Source organism: Symphalangus syndactylus, chromosome 14 (assembly GCF_028878055.3).
Source record: "Symphalangus syndactylus isolate Jambi chromosome 14, NHGRI_mSymSyn1-v2.1_pri, whole genome shotgun sequence".
In the NCBI taxonomy this organism is placed as follows: Eukaryota; Metazoa; Chordata; class Mammalia; order Primates; family Hylobatidae; genus Symphalangus; species Symphalangus syndactylus.
This window is the reverse complement of record NC_072436.2, coordinates 23,368,771-23,387,542: the sequence shown is the minus strand read 5'-3', so window position 1 is coordinate 23,387,542 and position 18,772 is coordinate 23,368,771. Positions and strand designations below refer to the sequence as shown.

General features: G+C 43.4%; 1 protein-coding gene and 1 non-coding gene across 5 annotated transcripts in view; one reads left to right on the top strand and one right to left on the bottom strand.

The window, feature by feature from the left end:
- PITPNC1 (phosphatidylinositol transfer protein cytoplasmic 1) overlaps window positions 1-18,772 on the top strand; it is a 319,548-nt gene that overhangs the window by 17,108 nt on the left and 283,668 nt on the right. The gene's annotated exons all lie outside the window — the stretch shown is intronic.
- On the bottom strand, window positions 11,928-12,031 carry LOC129463348 (small nucleolar RNA U13). The gene has a single exon (XR_008651136.1). It is a non-coding gene; the product is annotated as a small nucleolar RNA U13 (small nucleolar RNA).

Genomic DNA, 18,772 nt, shown 5'->3' with positions numbered 1-18,772 from the left:
GAATCCCCTTAAGCCTTTTCAAGAAAAACACTTTTGAAAGGTTAAGTATATTTAAAATTAGCCATTATTTACGTAGGTACTCAGCCTTTTGACCATGTTCTCTAGGAGTTGTTTCTTTTACATTTTGGTTATGTTTGTCAGAAACCATCTTATTTTTTATTTTATTTTTCTTTCTTTATTTTTGAGATGGAGTCTCACTCTGTTGCCCAGGCTGGAGTGCAGTGGTGTGATCTCAGCTCACTGCAACCTCTGCCCTCAGGTTCAAGCAGTTCTCCTGCCTTAGCCTCCCAAGTAGCTGGGATTATAGGCACCCGCCACCATACCTGGCTAATTTTTGTATTTTAATAGGGTCGGGGTTTCATCATGTTGGCCAGGCTGGTCTTGAACTCCTGACCTCAGGTGATCCACCAGCCTTGGCCTCCCAAAGTGCTGGGGTTACAGTGTGAGCCACCACACCTGGCCTTATTTTTATTTTTTGAGATGGGGTCTCTCTTTGTTGCCCAGACTGGAGTGCAGTGGTGCAATCACTGCTCACTGCAGGCTTCACCTCCCTGAGCTCAAGCCTCAGCCTCCTGAATAGCTGGGACCACAGGTGTGTGCCACCACACTGGGCTAATTTAAAAAAAAAAGTTTAGAGACAGGGTCTTGCTATGTTGCCCAGACTGTTTTTCAACTCCTGGACTCAGGCAATCCTCCTGCCTCATCCTCCCAAAGTGCAGGGATTACAGGTATAAGCCATTTCACCTGGCAACCTTATTTATTTATTTATTTTTTTGAGACGAAGTCTCACTCTTATTCCCTAGGCTGGAGTGCGATGGCGCGATCTCAGCTCACTGCAACCTCTGCCTCCCAGGTTCAAGCGATTCTCCTACCTCAGCCTCCCAAGTAGCTGGGATTGCAGGCGCCTGCCATCACGCCCGGCTAATTTTTGTATTTTTAGTATAGACGGGGTTTCTCCATGTTGGCCAGGCTGGTCTCGAACTCCTGACCTCAGGTAATCCACCCACCTCGGCCTCCCAAAGTGCTGGGATTACAGGCGTCAGCCACCACGCCTGGCCGTGACCATCTTATTTTTTAAAGAGGGAGTTCAGTAGTGGTTGTTAGATCAAAAGCAGCCAGATCCCTGGTATCACAGAAGCTTCATCACGGATTCATCTATTTTTCATCTCCAGAATGGCCACCTCAGTGCTGCCCTGGCCAAAAATCTGTTCTCTAGAACTGGAGAAGGAACTGCCCCAAGGGTCTTCCATGCCTCTCTTTTTGAGAAAAGTTAAGAACAAAGTAAAAAGATGCAGTGGAGAAATGACGTCGGGGTTAATGGATTGGGATTTTAGGGCTGGAGTCCAGGCTTATGTTGCTCTCTGCTGAGCTCAGGATCTGCCCTGAACATCTCTCAAAATCATGGGCTGGGGTAAAACCTGCTCACCCTGGCTCAGACCAGAGGACTTTGCAGCCACCTCAGGACACACGTTTGGGTGTGTCTCATCTCCAACCAGGATGTTCAGCTTGCTTTCTACTTTTCTTGGATCTTTTTGAATTGCAAATTTGGCCACAGCTGACCACTTGCTTTTGCATCAATACTTAGAAGTGTTCAAGGCCGGGCGCAGTGGCTCACGCCTGTAATCCCAGCACTTTGGGAGGCCGAGGTGGGCAGATCACGAGGTCAGGAGATCGAGACCATCCTGGCTAACACAGTGAAACCCTGTCTCGACTAAAAATACAAAAAATTGGCCGGGCGTGGTGGCGGGCGCCTGTAGTCCCAACTACTCGAGAGGCTGAGGCTGGAGAATGGTGTGAACCCGGGAGGCGGAGCTTGCAGTGAGCCGAGATCGCGCCACTGCACTCCAGCCTGGGCGACAGAGCGAGACTCTGTCTCAAAAAAAAAAAAAAAAAGTGTTCAAATTTTACTGGTAATTGACCCCCTCCCACAGCAAGTATTGGTACAAAAGTAATTGTGGTTTCAGACCATGAATTTTAAATCATTGTAACTAGGCCCAAATACATCTTTATTAATCAAAATAATCAACACATTTTTGCCAATGAGAAATAAGTTTGTTTTTTCCTGTAATGTAAAAATCCGTGCTTCGGGATTCAGCGAACTCTTGGAAAGCATTTTTTTCTTCATCCTGCTGGTTGTGGAAGCGTTTTTCTGTACAAAAAGTTGTCGAGATGCTTGAAGAAGTGGTAATCGGTCGGCAAGAGGTCAGGTGAATATGGCGGAGGAGGCAAAACTCTGTAGCCCAATTGGTTCAACTTTCTAGGCATTGGTTGTGCGACGTGCAGTTGGGTGTTGTTGGGGCGAAGAATTGGGCCCTTCCTCTTGACCAGTGCCGGCTGCAGGAGTTGCAGTTTTCGGTGCATCTCATCGATTTGCTGAGCATGCTCCTCAGCTGTAATGGTTTCGCCGGGATTCGGAAAGCCTGTAGTGGATCAGACCAGCAGAAGAGACCACCAGTGACGGAGATCTTTTTTTGGTGCAAGTTTGGCTTTTGGGAAGTGCTTTGGATTTTCTTCTCAATCCAACCACTGAGCTGATCACCACCAGTTGTCCTATGAAATTTACTTTTCATTGCACGTCACAATCCGATCGAGAAATGGTTCATTGTTGTGGCATAGAGTAAGGGAAGACAACACTTCAAAACGACAATTTTTTTTATTTTCGCTCAGCTCATGAGGCACGCACTTACCAAGCTTTCTCACTTTTCCAATTTGCTTCAAAGGCCGAGTAACCATAGAGTGGTTGGCGCTGAGTTCTTCGGCAACTTCTCATGTAGTTTTAAGAGGATCAGCTTTTTTTTTTTTTTTCTTTTTTTTTTTGAGACGGAGTCGCGCTCTGTTGCCCAGGCTGGAGTGCAATGGTGTGATCTCGGCTCACTGCAACTTCAGCCTCCTGGGTTCAAGCGATTCTCCTGCCTCAGTCTCCCGAGTAGCTGGGATTACAGGCACATGCCACCACGCCCGGCTAATTTTTGTATTTTTAGTCGAGAAGGGGTTTTACCATGTTAGCCAGGCTGGTCTCGAACTCCTGACCTTGTGATCTGCTCACCTCGGCCTCCCAAAGTGCTGGGATTACAGGCGTGAGCCACTGCGCCCGTCAGAGGGTAAACTTTGATGTTTGTTCTCAGTTGGTCGTTGTCAACTTTCAATGGCTGGCCACTATGCCCCTCATCTTCAAGGCTCTCGTCTCCTTTGAAAAACTTCTTGAACCACCACTGCACTGTGCATTCTTTAGCCATTCCTGGGGGCAGATGCGTTGTTGATGTTGACAGTTGTCTCCGCTGCTTTACCACACATTTTGAACTTGAATAAGAAAATCGCGGCCGGGCGCGGTGGCTCACGCTTGTAATCCCAGCACTTTGGGAGGCGGAGGCGGGCGGATCACGAGGTCAGGAGATCAAGACCACGGTGAAACCCCGTCTCTACTAAAAATACAAAAAAAATTAGCCGGGCGTGGTGGTGGGCGCCTGTAGTCCCAGCTACTCGGAGAGGCTGAGGCAGGAGAATGGCGTGAACCCGGGAGGCGGAGCTTGCAGTGAGCCGAGATCGCGCCACTGCACTCCAGCCTGGGTGACAGAGCGAGACTCCGTCTCAAAAAAAAAAAAAAAAGAAAATCGCTCGAATTTGCTTTTTGTGTAACATCATTTCCATAGTTTAAAATAAATATAAAATAAACAGCAAGTAATAAGTCATTAGCAAAAAAAGTGAAAAAATGTGCATTAAAATGATGTATAACATAACCACATTTATTTAAGAATGTATTCCAATATCAAACAGAAAATTCCAACAATGCAAAAACTTACCCCTGAAAAGAGGCGTAGTCACTTTCAAACTTGATTTTTCTTTCATTTTACTCTACCTTTTCATTTGATGAAACACCTTTGCATTTTATCTCCCTGAGCCAAAGTACCTATAAGTTGCTCGGAGTTGGGGTTGGTGCAATACTGTGGAAGAGTGTGGGCAGGAAAGACCTAGTCAGTCCTTGCTGTGTGATATCAATGATTTGATTGAGAAAGACTCATTTTCCTGGGCCTCACCTGTCAATTTTCTCAACTGTCAAATGCCCTCTTTTGGCCTGTATTAGGGGCTAATCTCATGCAATACGGAGCCTACTCTGCAAATACAAGGGGCGATGGTATTGTCCATTTGTGGGGAGTGTGAAAACACCTGGTGATCATGATGGGCTAGATACTGTCTCACACTTTAAAATGCCTTTATTTTAGGGGGACCCTCTAGTGCAATAGGTATTTTGGAGTCTCTGCTTTCCATATGGCCTATGGGAAATCCTGAGATGTCCGTGGGATCTAAGTTTGCCCAGTGGGAATGTTGTGTCATAGTCATAAAGGCTTAAGGATTAGTTTATTTCCAGCCCTGCAGGGGCTATAAACTGCTACTTTAAATTTCATTCCAGCACCCCGATGTTTATGTTGCTATGGTGGTGTGTCTCTTGCTCGGGTGACAAGATTGCCATTGGAAATAGGCCAAAATAACAGCCTAACAGGTGGCTGTGCTTTGGGAAGTCATTTGCAAAACTATTTTGCGAAGAAGTCTGGTGCAAGTAAGTCACACGACTGTGCCCTTAACTGTAGTTTATAGTTTAGCATTTTTTTAAAACGCATTCCTCCCCCTTTCCGTTTTATATATAGACTTTTTTCCTCTTTCAAGTAGTGCCATGCTGATTTCCTGTAGTAACACAAGGAAAGATTTCAGCTCTTTTTATTTAGCAGTGGATGTCCTTTCCTTATTTTGTGTAACCGGAGCCCTCTTTCTAAAAATAACCCTTCTTTTCCTAACGTGATTCTTCTTATAGCTGATGTACTCTATTTAAATGAAAGTCTTCTTTTTAACATGCCCATTTTAATTGATATATATTTATTACACATAACTATATATAATAAAATACATATATAAATATATAATAAAAGTAGATTTCCCTGTAGGGTCTAATCCTTAGTGAATGTGGTAGCAGAAATTGTTCGTTACACTTTCACCTGCCGATTATGATTGTTTTCTTTCTTTCTGTTTTTTTTTGGAGATGGTGTCTCACTCTGTCATATCACCCAGGCTGGGGTGCAGTGGCGCCAACTCAGCTCACTGCATCACTGCAACCTCCGCATCCCGGGTTCAGGCAATTCTCCTGCCTCAGCCTCCCGAGTAGCTGAGATTACAAGCATGCGCCATCACACCCAGCTAATTTTTGTATTTTTAGTAGAGATGGGGTTTCACCATGTTGACCAGGCTGGTCTCAAACTCCTGACCTCAAGTGATCTGCCTGCCTTGGTCTCCCAAAGTGCTAGGATTACAGGCGTGAGCCACTGTGTCTGGCCAATTTTCTTTCTTTTGAGATAAAATCATAGAAAGAACCTGAGTATTAAACCAGTTCAACTTCCTACCCACTTAAGAGTCCTTTCTACGATAATCTTGGATGGCAATCATCTTGCCTTTGGGCTTAATACCAGCCACTGCTTGGGCGTGGGCTCTTTTTGATAATATAACCTCTACGATTTTCCACTTTGATTTGTTGGAAGATGCTTTCTCATGTTTAGTTGGTATCTGATTCCTTAGAGCTTTAAGGATTGTTTCTACCACTGTAGTGACACAAACACAAGCCCTTTCCACATGTTGACTCTTTAAACATTTAAGGAAATCTATAATGTTGGCTGGGTGCGGTGGCTCATGCCTGTAATCCCAGCACTTTGGGAGGCTGAGGCAGGTGGATCACGAGATCAGGAGTTCAAGACCACCCTGGCCAAGATGGTGAAACCCCGTCTCCACTAAAAATACAAAAATTAGCCGGGTGTGGTGGTGGGCGCCTGTAATCCCAGATACTCGGGAGGCTGAGGCAGAAAATTGCTTCAACCCGGGAGGCGGAGGTTGCAGTGAGCCGAGATCACGCCACTGCACTCAAGCTTAGAAGGCAGAGTGAGACTCCATTTCAAAAAAAAAAAAAAGAGAAATCTAGAATGTTGTCCTTTGATCTTCTCTTCCACTGGCTTACTACTCTCAATTCCTTCAGATTGAATTTATGAAGTGCTTTTGTCTCCCTCACCCTTCCTGTGGTTCCTCTTTCTTATTGCCCTTTAGAAAATATCAAACGCAATGCGTTAGAGCAGAGGTCAACCAACTTTTTCTGCAAACCGCCAGATAGCAATATTTTAGACTTGCAAGCCGTAAAGGTCTCTGTTGCAACTACTCAACTCTGACCTCGTAACATGAAAGCAGGCATAGGGCAACACGTAAATGAATAGGCGTGGCTGCGTTCCAGTAACATTTTATTTATGGACACTAAAATTTGAATTTCGTAAAATTTTCACATGCCACGAAATATTATGTGCCTTTTGCTTTTTCTTTTCCAACCATTTAAAAATGCAAAACCCATTTGTAGTTGGAGAGGCGTACAAAAACAGGCTGTGGGCTGCATTTTGCCCATGGGCCATTATTTACTGATCTTAGATATTGGAGGACCAGTTCTGAAATCACTGGAACTTCAGCTTTAACACTAGCACCGTCATTTTCAGAAGCCGCATCAAACTGCTGGTTGCTTCTGACAAGGTGGTCAGTTACACTTGGTCTTCTCCACCTCTCACCCCCCCGCCCCTCCGCCATTTCCTGACAAAGCTGTATCTCTAACCTGTGGGTATGTGTTCTGCCAAAAACAAGCAGCCATACCACAGCAACTGTAACCATAGGACTTTGAAACAAATGCAATGAATGGCATCCACTAGTTTCAAGTTTGACCACATGTTTTTATTGTTTGTTTGTTTTTTGAGATGGAGTCTTGCTTTGTCGCCCAGGCTGGAGTGCAGTGGCGCAATCGCTGTTCACTGCAACCTTCACCTCCCAGGCTCAAGTGATTCTCCTGCCTCAGCCTCCCAAGTAGCTGGGATTACAGGTGCCCACCACCATGCCCGGCTAATTTTTGTGTTTTTAGTAGAGACAGAGTTTCACCATGTGGAACGCCTGACCTCAAGTGATCTGCCCACCTTGGCCTCCCAAAGTGCTGGGATTACAGGCGTGAGCCACTGCGCCTGGCCTGACCACGTTTTTGATTCTTGCTTCTGTTATATGTATATTAACCATTCCTCTTAGCTTCGTGGCAGATGTGATAAGCATGCCTTTGTGTCTTTCTTTAAGTCACTGACTTTTCAGTAACACCTAAATCATAAAACATAGGTCTGGCTGGGTGAAGTGCTTGTGCTTGTAATCCCAAGAGGCGGAGGCAGGAGGATTGCTTGAGTCCAGGAGTTGGAGACTAGCCTGGGCAACACAGTGGACCTCGTCTCTACAAAAAAAAAAAAAAGTCATGACTGCTTTCCTTTGTTGCAGAAACCAATAAGTATTTGGGTGTAGAAATGAACCCTCAATTATATTCATAAGGCTAAAAATGAACTATTCCCTACTTCCTCATTTGTTTTAATTTTAAAAATAAGGTTCTCATTAGAGATTTTGAGAAACAGTTTAAGATTATAATTTCGTATGCAGAGGAGAAAATTTAGAAAATGGTGAAGCCAACTTTTTTAGTGTATAAACATTTAATCATAATTATATATGTGTCTCTGCGGACATTTATTTAGCAAGGCTTTGCTTTAAGGGGAAGGGAAAACACAGAGGGCCAACATTTATGGAACATTCTAGTGGGCCAGGCCCAATGTGTTAATCATCTCATTTCAATTTTGCAGTTATCCTCCAAGGTGGATCCTATTATCTTCATTTAACAGACGTGGAAATTGAGGCTTAGAGGATTTGACAAAATTATCCTGATCATTAGTGGCAGAGCTGGGTGTAAACCTCGGGCTGGGTTGGGTGCGATGGCTTATGGCTGTAATCCTGGCATTTTGGGAGGCTGACGTGGGTGGATCACCTGAGGTCAGGAGTTCAAGACCAGCCTGGCCAACATCCTGAAACCCTGTCTCCACTAAAAATACGAAAATTAGCCGCGTGTGGTGGCGGGTGTCTGTAATCCCAGCTACTTGGGAGGCTGAGGCAGGACAATCCCTTGAACCTGGGAAGCGGAGGTTGTAGTGAGCGGAGATCGTGCCACTGCACTCCAGTCTAGGCGACAGAGCCAGGCTCCATCTCAAAACAAACAAACAAACAAAATCCCTGGGCTTTTTGGCTATAAATTCCATTCCAACAACACCTTTGTTTTGCATAACCAAAGAGAAGTTGATGTTAATTCATTGTCAAGTTATTTGTACCGATATACTAAATATCCTAAAATGGGGATATGTTCCTCAATTATTTACTGGAATGATAACATTTCTGGAGCATATATCTTCAACACTGTAATGTAAATTAAGAATATGAAAATTCTCAGTGGAAAATGACTGTTCAAGTTAACATTATTTGCATTTGCCATTCTTTGGTAAAACCAGAAACGTAGATACAATTTTTGATTACCTTCAAGCTATTATAAATCTTGAGGGAAACCTTGATTGTTTTTTAGAAAACTATGTCTATCTAGACTGTGTCTTGCAAACAGGCACTTTATGATGTCATTGTATGAATATACAGAAACTAAGATGTAATAGAGCCTAGATGAGAATGTGTGATAATCTAAAGATATCATTTAAGTCAGGGCTTTAAAAATACATGACTTCAAGTGAAAAACTAAGCCTTGTAAACAAGTTCTTTACAATTCACCAAGCATGCTCTAAACCTGCATCCATCCTGAGTCCTTTAAAAGCAGACTTATAAAAGGGAGATGAAAGAGATTTTCAAAATATATTTTTAAAGCACAAAGTAAAACATATTTAATATTTTAATTGTATGAAATTAGTTGCTTAAACTAGTAGCTGCTGCTGGGAATGACAAAAGCTTGGCTAAGATTATTCTATGGGGAAGCTGGTTTATGGCTTTCTGGAGCTGGTGGCCAGGCATGGTGTAGATTATGGGTTCCTTGTAGGATTATGATTGATTGTTATTTCCTCTTTTTTAACTCCCTATAGGAGCTTTTATAGTGCTTTGCACATGGTGGTTGCTTAGTTGAGGTTGACTACTAGTTTATGGTCATTTAAATTCAGATTTAGGGCCAGGCACCATGACTCACGCCTATAATCCCAGCACTTTGGGAGGCTGAGGCAGTCAGATCACCTGAGGTCAGGAGTTCGAGACTAGCCTGGCCAACATGGTGAAACCCTGTCACTACTAAAAATACAAAAATTAGCCAGGCATGATGGCGCACACCTATAATCCCAGCTACTTGGGAGGCTGAGGCATGAGAATCACTTGAACCCAGGAGGTGGAGGTTGTAGTGAGCCAAGATTGTGCCACTGCATTCCAGCCTGGGCAACAGAGTGAGACTCCATTTCAGAAAAAAAAAAAAAAAATTCAGATTTAGGGACAGGTGCAGTGGCTCATGACTGTAATCTCAGCTGCTGGGGAGGCTGAGGTGGGAGGATCACTTGAGCCTGGGAGTTCAGGGCTGCAGTGAGCTGTGATTGCGCCACTGTACTCCAGCCTGGGTGACAGAGCAAGACCCTGTCTCAAAAAAAAAAAAATCAGATTTAATTTTGTGTTGATTGTGGCTTAAAAAACAAGAAAAATATATTTCCGTTTTAAGATTTCTATTTTTTATTGGATATCGCACAGGTATGAATCAATTTACCCATAAATCTATTGTCTGTTTAATAAGTAGAATGTTATGAGTTTATTTAACATTTTCTTTCTTTCTTTTTTTTTTTTTTTTGAGACAGGGTCTCGCTCTGTCGCCCAGGCTGGAGTGCAGTGTCGTGATCTCAGCTTACTGCAACCTCTGCCTCCTGGGTTCAAGCGATTTTCCTGCCTCAGCCTCCCGAGTAGCTGGGATTACGGGCATGCACCACCACGCTCAGCTAATTTTTTGTATTTTTGGTACAGAGGGGGTTTCGCCATGTTGCCCAGGCTGGTCTTGAACTCCTGAGCTCAGGTGATCCTCCCGCCTCAGCCTCCCAAAGTGCTGGGATTACAAGTGTGAGCCACCATGCCTGGACCCTATTCAACATTTTCTGTATGCCTCTTCCTGATCCTAGACCTTCTATACATATGGCATTATAGAGCATACAGTCTTCAATAACTTGCTATTTTTTCCTAGTACATTTTCAAAGAGATATCATACACATGCCACAAAATTCATTCTTTTAAACAAATATGGAAATCCCTGGTTTTTGGTGTATTCTTAAGGTTATGCATCCATCACCACTATTCAATTCTAGAATATTTTGTTTTCCCTTTTTGGAGATTGGGTCTTGCTATGTTGCTGGGCTGGAGTACAATGGCTTTTCACAGGTGCAATCATCACGCACTACAGCCTTGAACTCCTGGGCTCAAACAATTCTCCTGCCTCAGCCTCCTGAGTAGCTGGATTTCAGGTTTGTGTCACCTTGCTTGGCCAATTCTAGAATATTTTCACTACTCCCAAAAGAAACCTCATATCCATTGGCAGTCACTCCCCATTTCCCTGTTTCTCCAACCACTGGCAGCTACTAATCTATACTTTCTATCCGTATGGATTTGCCTATTCTGGACATTTCATGTAAATGGAATCACAGAATGTGTGGCCTTCATGTTTGGCTTCTTTTGCTTAGCATAATGTTTAATAAAAGGTGTGTGCTGCAGCATGAAGCAGTAAGTACTTCATTCCTTTTCATGGCTTAATTATATATATATTATATGTAGTTTTTTTTTTTTTTTTTTTTTTTTGAGATAAAGTCTCGCTCTGTCTAGCAGACTGGAGTGCATTGGTGTGATCTCAGCCCACTGCAACATCCACCTCCCAGGTTCAAGTGATCCTCCCACCTCAGCCTCCCGAGTAGCTGGGATTACAGATGTGTGCCACCATGCCTGGCTAATTTTTGTATTTTTAGTAGAGGCAGGGTTTCACCATGTTGGCAAGGTTGGTCTCGAACTCCTGGCCTCAAGTGATCTGTCCACCTCGTCCTCCTAAAGTGCTGGGGTTACAAGTGTGAGCCACCACGCCTGGCCTCATGGCTTAATATTTGATTGTATGGATATACATTTATATTATCGGACATTTGTGTTGTTTTCAGTTTTTGGCTATTATGAACAATGCTGCTATGAACATTCACTTACAAGCTTTTATTTAACCACTTGTTTTCAGTTCTTTGGGATATATACCTAGGGGTGGAATTGCTGGGTCATATATAATTCTATGTTTAGGTTTTTGAGGAACTGCCAAACTGGTTTCCACGGTGCCTGCACCGTTTTACGTTCCCACCTACAGTGTACAATGGTTCCAATTTCTCTACATCTTGGCCAGCACTGTACTTTCTATCTTTTTGGTCCTAGCCATTCTAGTAGGTGTGAAGTGATATCTCATTGTGATTTTGATTTGCATTTCCCTAATGACTAATCATGTTGGAAATCTTTTCATCTACTGGCAATTTGTATATCTTCTTTGAAGAAATTTCTGTTCAAATCCTTTGTCTAGTTTTCAGTTGGGTTACATGTCTTCTTTTGTTGAGTTGTAAAACTTCCTTATATGTTCTTGATGCTATACCCTCATCAAATATTTGATTTACAAACATTTTCTTCCATTCTGTGGTTTGTCTTTTCACTTTTTCATAGTGATCTTTAAAACACAAAAGTTTTAAATTTAAAAAGGCCGACGTGGTGGCTCATGCCTGTAATCCCAGCACTTTGGAAGGCTGAGGTGGGCAGATCACCTGCGGTCAGGAGTTTGAGACCAGCCTGACCAACATGGAGAAACCCTGTCTCTACTAAAAATACAAAATTAGCTGGGTGCGTGTAATCCCAGTTACTCGGGAGGCTGAGGCATCAGCCTGAATCACTTGAACCAGGGAGGCGGAGGTTGCGGTGAGCCAAGATCACGCCATTGCACTCTCCAGCCTGGGCAACAAGAGTGAAACTCCATCTCAAAAGAAAAGAAAAAAAAGAAAAACAACAAAAAAAACTAAAATAAATTTTTTTTGCATCAGATAGGCAATGTGCTGATGTCATAATAAGGTTTGAGAGAGGCACATCTCACACATGAGTGTGAAAACCCAATCTTTGTGCTTGTGAACCACAAAAGGATCAAAAGTTTTACTTTATTTTATTTTTTGAGACAGAGTCTTGCTCTGTTGCCCAGGCTGGAGTGCAGTGGGGCAATCTCGATTCAGCACAATCTCCGCCTCCCCAGTTCAAGCTATTCTCCTGCCTCAGCCTCCCAGTAGCTGGGATTACAGGCATGCACCACCACCACGCCCAGCTAATTTTTTGTATTTTTAGTAGAGACACAGTTTCACCATGTTGCCCAGGCTGGCCTTGAACTTCTGAGCTCAGGCAGTCCACGCACCTCAGCCTCCCAAAGTGCTAGGATTACAAGTGTGAGCCACCGTGCCTGGCCTAGGATCAAAAGTTTTAAATTTTGATGAAGTTCAGGCCAGGCATGGTGACTCACCTGAGGTCAGGAGTTTGAGACCAACCAGCCTGGCCAACATGGTGAAACTCCGTCTCTACTAAAAATACAAAAATTAGCCAGGCGTGGTGGTGCATGCCTGTAATCCCAGCTACTCTGGAGGCTGAGGCATGAGAATGACTTGAACCTGGGAGGCAGAGGTTGCAGTGAGCCAAGATCATGCCACTACACTCCAGCCTGGACGACAGAGTGAGACTCTGTCTCAAAAAAAAAAAAAGTTTTTTTATGAAGTTCAGTGTTTCCCTTCCCTTTCCCTTTCCCTTTCCTTTCCCTCCCCTCCCCTCCTCTCCCTTTCACTCTCATTTCCTTTCCTTTTCCTCCCTCCCTTCCTCCCTCCCTCCTTGCTTTCTCTCTCTCTCTCTTTCTTTTCTTTCTTTTTCTTTCTTTCTCTAGTCAAATGCAGTAGTAAGAAAGGGGGACAGAATACAACAAGTTCGATCTGTAACTCAGTGTGAACAATCAATTGAGATAACTCACTACAAACAATCAATTGAGATAACTCACTACCTTTGGACCAGCCTTCTTTTTTTCTTTTAGTTCCTTGTGCCTTGGTTTAACATCTAAGAAAACATTCCTGAATGCAAGGTCACAAAGATTTATGCCTATGTTTTCTTCTAAGAGTTTTATAGTTTTAGCTCTTACATTTAGGTCTTTGGTCCATTTGGAGTTAATTTTTGCATATGGTGTGGGGTAGGGATCCAAATTCATTCTTTTTCATATGGATATCCATTTGTCCCAGCACCATTAGTTGAAAATACATTTTTCCCCATTGTATTTTCTGAAGCTTGTTCTTTTTCACTCAACATTTTGATCCTGAAATTGCTGCATATAACTACAAATCATTTCTTTTTTTTTTTTTTTTGGTGGTGGTGGGGGGGCAGAGTTTCACTCTTGTTGCCCAGGCTGGAGTGCAGTGGCACGATCCCAACTCACTGCAACCTCCACCTCTTGGGTTCAAGCGATTCTCCTGTGTCAGTCTCCCAAGTAGCTAGGATTACAGGCGCATGCCACCACGCCCGGCTAATTTTGCATTTTTAGTAGAGGTGGGGTTTCACCATGTTGTCCAGGCTGGTCTCAAACTCCTGTCCTGAAATGATCCACTCACCTTGGCCTCCCAAAGTCCTGGGATTACAGGTGTGAGCCGCTGCGCCCGGCCCAAATCATTCATTTCTTTATGGCTAAAAAATAGTATCCTTTGTATAAACCTTCCATGATGTATTTATTTATTCTTTGTTCCATACAGATTGAGTTGTTTCCAGAGGTTGCTATTATGAACACTGTTGCTCTGAACTCACTTGAACGTGTGTGCATGAGTTTCTCTCCAGAGTATGTGCCTAGAAGTGTAGTGTGTGCATGTGTTCTCCAAAGCAATTGTGATACTTATGCTCCTATCAGCGATGTGTCAGAACTACATTTCGGAAAACAGTTTTAAGCATTCTGTTTGTTCTGTCTCTCATTGAAAAAAATCATTACCAAAAAGAAACAAGTGGTATTTGCAAGTGAAATTTGCCTTTTAGGCCTCTGATATTTTATTAGCAAGAATTAAACAAGCAAAAGGCCAATAGCTTGAGAACTCAGTATGCAATTAGTATCTCTTTGTTAATTTATTTTATTTTTTCACAGTGAAGACTTAAGTATCTCTTTACATTTTAAAATATTGATGTGGAGCTTAAACAGGTCTTTGGCTGGTTGAGGTAGTGGTTTGTTTGTTTTTGAGACAGGGTCTCACACTGTCACCCAGGCTGGAGTGCAGTGCAGTGGCGCAGTCACAGCTCACTGCAGCTGCGACCTCCCAATCCCAAGTGATCCTCCCACCTCAGCCTCCTGAGTAGCTGGGACCACAGGTGTGCACTGCCATGCCCAGCTAATTTTTTTGATTTTTTTGTAGAGATGAAGTCTCGCTATGTTGCCCAGGCTGGTCTTGAACTCCTGGGCTCAAGCAATCCTCCCACCTTGGCCTCCCAAAGCACTGGGATTACAGGGGTGAGCCACCAACCGCAGGGGCCTGGTGAAGGTTTTTGCTATTAGTAGGTGAGTCTGCGTGTTAATTAAAGCAACGTCACACCAGCCTACTAGTGCTCTCTTAACTAGGGTCTGGAGCAAGTATAATAGAGCAGTTGGGCTGGGCTGGGTGGCTCACACCTGTAATCCCAGCACTTTGGGAGGCTGAGGCGGGTGGATCACAAGGTCAGGAGTTCAAGACCAGCCTGGCCAAGTTGGTGAAACCTCGTCTCTACTAAAAATACAAAAATTAGCTGGGTGTGGTGTTGGGTGCCTGTAATCCCAGCTACTCGGGAGGCTGAGGCAGAGAACTACTTGAACTCGGGAGGCGGAGGTTGCAGTGAGCCGAGATTGCACCACTGCACTCCAGCCTAGGTGACAGAGTGAGACTCCATCTCAAAAAAAAAAAAAAAAAAAATAGAGCAGTTTACAGAATCGGGTATGAAAGGGAGGTGGGAGTGCTTCCTTTTCTTGGTACCCACCTATTAGCATACAGTGGTTATGCTAAGACAGAATCCTGCCCATAGTGATGAGACACCTGCCCTATTTCATGATCTCATTCAATAGCATCATGTGAAAGGGTTGAAGGATGCAGAATTGGGCCAGTAGTACCCAGAACCTTGAAAGAATTGGAAATTCTCTCTGGAGTGGGGTAGATCTACAGCTTATAAAGAAAGCGAGTTGTCCTGGAAAGCACAGCACATAGGTCACCAGGGATGGCCAGCAGGAGGTAAAGAAAGGCTCCTGGAAGGTGGGTGGGCTGGGGAGGTGAGCAGCCTGCCTGGCAGAGAAGCGTGTTGGAAAGTGCTCCACCTGGGAGCTGCGGCCCAGGACAGAATGCCACTTATGAGGCACGAGTGAGGGCAGGAGAAAGGAGGAACTAACAAGATGCCCCAGGCCCAGGGGAACCTGTGTCCTAGTAGGTCACCAGGCCCTATGTTAAAGAAACGGGAACCTGAAGACCAGAAGGCAACTTGGCATCAGGAACAAGGTAACGTTATGATTGGTTATCATAACTGGGGCACGAGATCAGAGCTAGATGGACTTGCTCCTTATTCCTCTTACAGAGAGTAATAATGACTATCATCCTGGGCGTACTTAATAAGGCTAAGCACTTACGTATATTAATTTGTTTAATCTACACAACAATCCTGTGAAATAGATTCTTTTACTGTTCCTGTGTTACAAATGGGAAACTGAGGCACAGAGAGGGGAGTGGCAGAGCCAGGATTTGAACCCAGATACTCTGGCTCCAGAGTCCAAGCTACCTTCCCATGGTACTGCACTTCTTCTGGAAAAACCATGGTTTGGGGAGTCAAACAGGCTTGGTTTCTAATCTTCATTTCAACCTCATACTATCTTTCTTTTATGACCTTAGGCAAGTCAACGAAATTTTCTGTGACCCACAGTTTCGTTATTTATAAAATAAGAAGCCTGAGATTCAGATCACACATGGAAGTGCCTCACCCCTTGCCTGGTCCTCAGTAGGGACTTTGTAAATAGCCATTAATACTACTACTACAAATAAACCTTTCCAAACTGAGCACAGGACTTGGCCTGGAGCCTGGGGCAGGGTTTAATGTGTGCCGAGGATCAGGTAATTTATCTAGGAGGGATGAGAAACATGGGGGTCAAAACTCCAAGTAGATACTGACAAAACTAGGTGCTGATGGCACAAGCTCCAGGAGCCTTGGAATTAGCCAAGTTCTCCAACTTGTCTAGAGACTAGGTTAAAATCTCAAAGACCTCACCCCTCATCCCTGTAATTAGCCTCTTGATTGCCTGTGACCTTACCTTAAATAAGCCCTGATTTAACCTAAAAGAGAAGAAATCAGAACATGACAAGGTCTGCTGTTTCATCTTCTTACATATTTCTCTTTTTTTTTTTTTGAGACAGAGTTTCGCTCTTGTTGTCCAGGCTGGAGTGCAGTGGCTCGATCTCAGCTCACCGCAACCTCCACCTCCTGGGTTCAAGTGATTCTCCTGCCTCAGCCTCCGGAGTAGCTGGGATGACAGGCGCCCGCCACCACGCCTGGCTAATTTTGTATTTTTAGTAGAGGCGGGGTTACTCCATGTTGTCTAGGCTGATCTTGAGCTCCTGAGCTCAGGTGATCCGCCCTCGGCCTCCCAAAGTGCTGGGATTACAGGCGTGAGCCACCGCGCCTGGCCTTCATATTTCTCTTTATACTTCCTTTTTCCTTATGTTTCCCATTTGCAAGTTACTTTCTAGTTCTTCCTTATGTTTCCCAGTTGCAAGTTACTTTCTAGTTCTTATCGATCATTTCCTTATTACTGTTTTTTCTGCCTTAATGAGTCGGCTGCTAGATAATACCTTTGGTGTTTTTGAGAGTCTGAGAATGATGGAGGAGAAATGGAAAGATAGGAATAGAAAGAGATTACATTAGGAATGAAATTTCTTGTTCCTCTTTTTCTGATATGAAACCAAATTGGAGGTTAGATCATCCGGAAAGAGAATTCGGTGTTTTCCAGTTTTCCAACCTGCTTGCTCATAAGAATGACTTGAAGTGGTAGATCTTGATTCAGTAGTTCTGAGGATAGCACAAAGAATTTGTATTTTTAGCAAACACTCTCCATGATTATAATATTATATGGGAATTAAACTTAAACCGTCTTTAAATAAAGCCCCCAAGTTTGACCAATTAGCTCAGCTATAGAATTACTGAATATTTTTAGTATGGCAATACTGTCAAGAAAAAGCACTTTATAATGTGCTTAATTTTCTTTCTTTCTTTCTTTCTTTCTTTCTTTCTTTCTTTCTTTCTTTCTTTCTTTCTTTCTGTATGGAAAAGTTTAAGGCTATATAAAAAATAGAGAGAATGGGGCTTCTCTCTATTCTCAGCCTGTGTGTCATCGTTGCTGTCATGCTGGTGTGCCTGGGCCCTGAGGCCTCCTGCACCTCTGTCCCCACCACCACTATCCAGTCAGTTTGCCGCTGCTTCCATGGTTCACATGAAGCAGATGAGGAGTTTGATGCATGCTGGGTGACATACTTCAACAAGCCAGGGATAGATGCCTGGGAATTGCATAAAGAATTGAACACACTTGCTGGCTATGACCTGGTTCCAGAACCCCAAATCATTGATGTTGCTTTGCAGGCATGCAGACAGTTCAGTGCTTTTCCTAGGGCAGTTTGCATCCTAGAGGTTGTTAAGGACAAAGCAGGACCTCATAAGAAAAATCTACCCCAATGTCATCCAGGAACTCAGACCAACTTTAAATGAATTGGGAATCCCCACTCCAGATTCCCAGCTTCTAAAAGTGCTGGGATTACAGGCATGAGCTATCATGCCTGACCTCTTTGCACATTCTCTTGATCTGTTATGCTGTTTGTTGCCATCTACTGTTGTCAAAATTCTACCTACTCTTCAGAGTCCAACTGAAATGCCACATTCCCAGAAAAGGTTTTTCTCATCATCCCCGCCATGAAATGAAGATTTCTCTTCTGCCCTTCCGTAGCTCAGGACCCTCTCTAGGCGTCAATCCCATTAGATTGTAAGTTTCCTAACAAGACGCACGTCATCGTCTCCAAATCCTTTGGGTCAGCACAGCCTCTTTTATATTAGGAGTCTAAGCCCCTTTGTGTGACATTTAAAGTCCGCCTGGACTGACTGTTCAGCCTCATCCTCTGCCCTTCCCTTGTGTCCTGGGCTCTGGCCAAATCAAACCACCGTTCCCCAAATGTACTATGTAGTTAACTTTTCATATTGCTTCTTTTTATTGCCTTGGTTCTCTCAAAAATCAGAGTTAATGGAATGTTGGCTATTACAATTATGTGGACATGGTTATATAATGGCCTTGGCGATGCCCTTAATAAATGAAATCTAAAATGTTACATTTTTTGGAACCCAGAAACTCATTCTAATTTTATTCTGCCTGAAGCTTTATAACATTTTCTGAAGATCATGTTGTACTCTTTTTTCGTCTAGATGATTTGGTCAACAGTGATAAAGTTCCAACTTAGACTTGGTAAATATGCAAGAGTCATGAAATATGAATGAAAACAATGACTTTTAAAAATCACGCTTACCTAAAAAAAAAAATCCTGAGTATGGTTTATATTTACTACGTGTGTAAAAATGTACTGCCATTCTTCATTCTTCTTTGTTCGTTAGGTTGAAGAACAATTGTAAAAATTGAAGGCATGGCATTACCGCTGTTATGTATAGATTAATGTGGAAGATAGCATGTGGGGGGTGGCTAATGACTGGAGTCTTATGGACCCGGGTACTTACTGAAAAATTCACTTAATTTTGGACATAAGACTTGGTCCTTTTTTTGTACATAAATTTAAATCTCCCATTCCTTGTTTACATGTATTGCTTTTTTTTTTTTTTA